Source organism: Equus quagga, chromosome 19, assembly GCF_021613505.1.
Source record: "Equus quagga isolate Etosha38 chromosome 19, UCLA_HA_Equagga_1.0, whole genome shotgun sequence".
Lineage (NCBI taxonomy): Eukaryota > Metazoa > Chordata > Mammalia > Perissodactyla > Equidae > Equus > Equus quagga.
This window is the reverse complement of record NC_060285.1, coordinates 18,455,439-18,461,524: the sequence shown is the minus strand read 5'-3', so window position 1 is coordinate 18,461,524 and position 6,086 is coordinate 18,455,439. Positions and strand designations below refer to the sequence as shown.

At 45.2% G+C, this 6,086-nt stretch overlaps 1 protein-coding gene across 6 annotated transcripts in view; it reads left to right on the top strand.

Annotated features, from left to right (window-relative positions):
* Positions 1 to 5,326: 5,326 nt before the first annotated feature.
* Positions 5,327 to 6,086, top strand: part of TXNRD1 (thioredoxin reductase 1) — a 64,716-nt gene continuing 63,956 nt past the window's right edge. Inside the window, exon 1 of one of the 6 annotated variants that reach the window (XM_046646065.1) lies at positions 5,327 to 5,462. The gene's annotated coding sequence lies outside the window, so the exon portion shown is untranslated. Of the gene's footprint in view, positions 5,545 to 6,086 lie in introns of all 6 variants that reach the window. The other 5 variants (XM_046646068.1, XM_046646069.1, XM_046646067.1 and 2 more) reach the window with 5 other exon arrangements.

Genomic DNA, 6,086 nt, shown 5'->3' with positions numbered 1-6,086 from the left:
TGACTCCGTCCTTATCTTGCAGGATTTCTCAGCAGCACTTGATATAGTTGATCTTCTTTTTTAGAGCACTTTTTCATTGGCTTCTGAGACACTACCTTCTCTGGGTTTTCCTTCTGCCTCCCTCCAGCTCCTTCTCAAGCTCCTTTGCTGGACTCTTCTCCTCCTTTGCAGTTTGCCAGGGCTCAGTCCTGGACTGTCTTCATTTCTCTAAATATATTGACTCCCTGGGTAATTTCAGCTAGTCCCATAGTGTGATGGTTAATTTTATGTGTCAAGTTGGTGCCCAGTTGTTTGGTGAAATACCAGTTTAGGGGCTGGCCCCGTGGCCAAGTGGTTAAGTTTGTGCACTCCACTTCAGCGGCCCAGGGTTCGGATCCTGGGTGCAGAACTAGCACTGCTCATCAAGCCATGCTGGGGCTGTGTCCCATGTGCCACAGCTAGAAGGACCCACAACTAAAAATATATATATACAACTATGTACTGGGGGGCTTTGGGGAGAAGAAGGAAAAATAAAATCTTTAAAACAAAACAAAAACAAAAACACCATTCTTGATGTTGCCGTGAAGGTACTTTCTAGATGTGATTAACACTGAAATCAGCAGACTTTAAGTAAAGCAGATTACCCTCCATGATGTGAGTCAGTTTCATCCAGACAGTTGAAGTCCTTAGAGAAAAGATCGAGGTCTCCTGAAGAGGAAGGAATTGTGCCTCCAGACTGCCTTCAGACTCAAGACTGCAACATTGACTCCTGCTGGAATCCCAGCCTGCCAGCCTGCCCTATGGTTTCAGACTTGCCAGCCCCCACAATCATATGAGCCAGTTCCTTAAAATAAATCTCTCTCTCTCTATATATACATCTTATTGGTTCTATTTCTCTGCAGAACCCTAACTAATATACATGGCATTGAGTATGTTTTATATTTGACTCCCAAATTTTTATTTCTAGCCCTGAGTTCTTGCCTTAATTCCAGATTTGCATGTCCAACTGCCTCCTCAACACCTCCATTTGGATAACTAATAGGTCTCTCAAACCACACTATGGATTTGTCCCAAACTATTGCTTTCCATTGCATTGCAGTGCCATCTTTCCTCCTCCTCCCTGAGTGTTCCCCCTTTTCATTAAAGAGTGCCTCCATTTACCCAGTTGCCAAGGCCAAAACTCTGGACTCATCACTGATTTTTCTCTCTTTTACATCTCTCATGCCCTCCATCTACAAAAATTATTAGCTTTACCTTCAAATACATCTTCCCTCACTAATCCAAGCCTTCATCATCTCTAGCTTGGACCACCACAGTAACTTCCTAACTGGTCTATGTTCCTCTACTCTTAGGAGTCCCTTCCCCCCTCTTAGGCTGTTCTCCACACAGCAGAGCAATCCTTTTAGAACAGGAACTAGATCACTTCCCTTTCCTCTCTCAACACTCTGGCTTCTTATCACACTTAGAATGAAATCCAAAGTCCTGACTATGGCCCTTGGGATCTGACCCCTGGCTACTCCTCCCACCTCACTGCTTACTGCTTTCTTCCTTGCTCACTGTGCTTCAGACCCACTGGCTCCCTTACAGATCTTTGGACAAGTCAAGCAGGCTCCCCACTTAGGCGTTAGTACTTCCTGTTTCCTCTGCTTCCACAGATTTCCCCCCAGATACTCTTATGGCCTGCTCCCTTGTTTCCCTCTGGTCTCTGCTCAAGTGCCATATTCTTAGATCTTTCCTGGACCCCTCCCCTCCGCACACACACACACTACTTTATTCTACTTCAGAATTCTACAAAGAATTCTTTCAAAAAAGTTTTTTGTCCCCTGTGAAGGGGAGCAATGAAATGGAGTCGTAACTATGGGGTTGGGCACATGGGAGGCTTTTTTTAAATAGAAAAACTACAGTATGTTTGTATGATGATGGGAGTGATCAGGTACAGAACAAAACATTGATGATGCCAAGGAGGGAGGCTAATTTCAGGAGTGAAGTTATTGAAGACTCAGAAGACAAGAAAAGATGAGAATCTGCACACAAGTGGAGAAGTTGGCCTTCATTAAAGGAGTGAAGGCAGGGACTATGGCAGCTTGGGGGTTGAGAGGAAAATAGGGGGGAGTCCTGTCTGATTGATTCTATTTTTTTAAAGTAGAAAACAGGTCATGAGCTAATGGGAAGGTGTAGGTGTATTAGAGTTTTGAGAAAAGAGGAGTAAGTATGAAATAGTCACTTTGGAAACTGAGAAAGCAAATATAGTAGAGACGCAAAGGATTGCTAGGCAGCTTTGGGGACACTGAGGTTTGTGCTCTTGACTGTAAAGTGAAATCACTTTTAATTTCTGTGTTTTCTCCACCAGTGTTTTGCCTAAGTAGGGTGCAGAATGTATGGACATCTAGAACAAGGGTGGGCCTTGCCAAGTCAGTACAGTTGAGGAGTTTGGACTTCATTTGGACTTTAACTTGAGGGTCCTAGGGAGCTATTGAAGGTTTGAAAAGAGAAGATTAGGGTGTCAGAAAGGTTGTTCTAGCTTAGTGTGGTGTATATGTATATGAGAGAGGCGTATGGTAAGAGGAACAGTAGTTTAGTGCAATAGTACCCTTGATCAAACACCTGCACAGATCTGTTTATAGTGTGCTTAGATGACAGCTCAGGAACATAGAGGGTCTTTTCCAGCATTTTCTGAGTACTTACTGTATATAAGCAGGTTCTGGGAGGACAAGGTAAATCAAACAAGGGTTTGCCTTCCCAAAGCTCTCTTGGATTTAAATGGTTTGTAATAATTTTTAGGTATTTGGGGACACAGAAGAGGGAAGGAGCGATTAACAATGGGTGGGAATCAGGGAACACCTCCCAGAGGAGGTGACATTTCAGATGAGCTTTGAAGGAGTATGCCCTTAGGGAGGGAAGATAATTTTAGGCAGGGGGAATAACATGAGATGTAAAATGTATGACTAGAACAAATGCTGTATGATGGGAAATTGTGGGAGATGAAGCACTTCTTCCACTAACCAGCAACTAAAAAGAACTAAGGAGTTTGTATTTTGTGACAAGGGTCAGGCATCTGGGCCCTTCACTGTAGCAGGAAGGATTTCAAAGAAAAGTGAAGGTTTTTAAAAATGGTTTTAAAAAAATTTTACTTAAAAAAAAAACCTACATGGAGCTACTCTAGGGATCTCTGCTATAATTTGCTCACTTAAGAACAGTGTGAAGTTCAACAGCCAAGACGTGGAAGCAACCCAAGTGCCCATCAATTGATGACAGGATAAAGAAGACGTGGTGTATATATACAATGGAATACTAGTCAGCCATGAAAAAAGGACAGAATCGTCCCATTTATAACAACATGGGTGGACCTCGAGAGTATGATGTTAAGTGAAATAAGCCAGACAGAGAAAGACAAACACCATATGATTTCACTCATATGTGGAAGATAAACAAACACATGGACAAAGAGAACAGATTAGTAGTTACCAGAGGGGAAGGGGGTTGGGAGTTGGGCGAAAGCAGTAAAGGGGCACATATGTATGGTGACAGATAAAAATTAGACTATTGGTGGTGAGCACGATGCAGTCTACACAGAAACTGATAAATAATAACGTACACCCGAAATTACACAATGTTATAGACCATTATGACCTCAATGAAATAATCAGAAAAAAACAGAACAGTGTGAAGTTAAAATGCCTTATCTAGCCTTTTCTGGTATACTGTTAAAAAATGGTAATTATGGTAACCCTGACCTCTCTGTCATAAAAGGTTCTTAGAAATCAATCCTTATCACTTGCTTTTAGTACGTTATTTCAAGTTAAATGATTTTAAAATCCCTCTCTATCCTAAGACATACTTTTGAAATAAACTGTAGTTTCTATATATTTTTAAGAATGAGGAGTTTATGACCCTAGTTGGTGGGTTGTAATTGTGTAGATTAGATGGTATAAAGCATATAAAATAGTTAATACACAGCTTGGCACAGCAGCCAGGAGTAAATGTTGTTTTCTCCCTAAGTCCCAGCTTGCTTTTTTTCCCTCATGTTATTCATTCTTTGCTCCTTAAATCACATTGTTTCCTGAACACCTATATGATAGAACCATCCTCCTTCTAAGGACCCCAGAGTCAGGTGAGGCGCGCACTCACTAAATAACCATCATGCAGAAAGAGTGTCAGTGTAGAGAGTGTGTGTGTGTGTGTGTGTAGCTGAGAGGCTACACCAGACCTCCAACTTGTGCTTTGGAATGAGCTCAAAGGAGCAAATTATGGTTACCTGCCAGTTCAGAGAGATGTGGCTTCTTGCTCCCTTAAGAAGCCAGCAACCCTTTCACTCCTGTGTGCTTCAGTCTGGCAGGATCCAGACAAAGAAGTGGGAAAGACATTCATTTATTTATTCAGCACATATTGGTCGCTACCTTCCAGTGCAAGGTGCTGAGTAAGAATGAGTAGGGCAGGGAAGTATGGGCAGCTGCAGGTGGCTTGGCATGGCTGGAGTTAAACACACTCTCAGTTTTCCTTAAAACAAACATGACAGACCAAAACTTGAGTAGTTAAGGGGGAAGTACTGTAAGGGGAAGTTATGTGTTGGTGAGAATTTGTCATTTTCTTTCCAGGATTAGTCAGGATGGACTAGATGTTTCTTCTAGCCTGATAACTTCCTTTAGGGAGTTGCCAGACTGACTAATCCATTACCTTAGGGCAACGGGTCCCAAACTTTGCGGCTCACAGGAATTACCCAGGGAGTTTAAAAAAACTCAGATGGGGGCCGGCCCGTGGCCAGTGGTTAAGTTCATGCCCTCCGCTTCCTCTGCCCAGGGTTTCACCGGTTGGGATCCTGGGCGCCGACATGGCACCACTCATCAGGCCATGCTGAGGCGGCATCCCACATGCCACAACTAGAAGGACTCACAACTGAAAAAATAGACAACTATGTACGGGGGGAGGGGGGCTTTCGCGAGAAAAAGGAAAAAATCAAATCAAATAAAAAAAACCCCTCAGATGCCCAGGTGGCACCCAATACGGATCACATCAGATCGTGTGTGTGTGTGGGTGGGAGCCAGGCGGCAGTATTATTCAGGATCCTCCCGTGATTACAATGGGCAGCAGAGGTCTGGAGTTACTGCCCTAGGGCATAGTACAGTTTTGTTCAGTTAAAACACTCTTATTTTGGTTCTGGTTCCAAACGTTCCTTAAATTGTTTTTGCTCGTTTCTTGGGTTGGGGGCGCTATGAGCAGGAAGAGGATGTGGTGTCACCCAATTAGGAGATCTCGCTTTGCCAAACCCATTCGCGTAGGTTGCCAGGGCTGCACGAGGAGTGGATTTTTGCTTTGTCATTCTGACTCTGGCTGTTAGCCCGCCGGTTCAGAGAAGGGCGTGGCTTCTCGTAGCCACTAGAAACCAGCAACCCCGCCGCCTCAGTTTGCTCCAGTCCCGCATTGCATCGGAGCGGAAGGTCGTGGGAGTCAGGCGGAGAGGCTGACAGCCTAGAGCTCGCGTTCACGTAAGCTTTGGGTTAACTGCACGCGGACCGGCTCCGAGCCTGGAGGCTGTGGGCACGTCGGGCCGGGAGCGTCCGCCTGTCGGTGCGTGCGAGTCCCGGGCGGGGGGTGGCCGGGGGGTCGCTGAGCCGGCCGAGGCTTTGCTGTGGCCGCCGCGCTTCTGGGCCGCGGGCATGGTTTCGCCCGGGTCGTGAGAGCTCAGCCTGTGGTAGGCGAGACCGGCCCCCTGTCGGCGGCCCGTTTCCTTCCTTTAGCTCTTCTTTGTAGGTACAGTCTGCAGAATATCTGAGAAAATGAGTGTTTGTATCTTGAAATGTAGATCATAGCGTGGTGAATAGATTGACAGACCCTCAGTCGCATTAAGAGAGTATAAAGATTTAAGGATGCTTCTCAGGGAATTTTCACACCACTGAATCCTCGAAACCCCGAGAGGTTGACAGATCTGTGTATCTCCATGTCTACAAGTGGGGAAACCGAGGCTGAGAATCATGTGACTTGCCCTGGGTCACAGGACAGTGAAGAGTGGAACCTCGTGCTTATCTCACTTTCTCGGGCAGTACAGGGTCGTGGTTAAAAGCAGACACCACCCTGCCTGGGTTTGAATCCTGCCTCTGCTGTTGACTAGC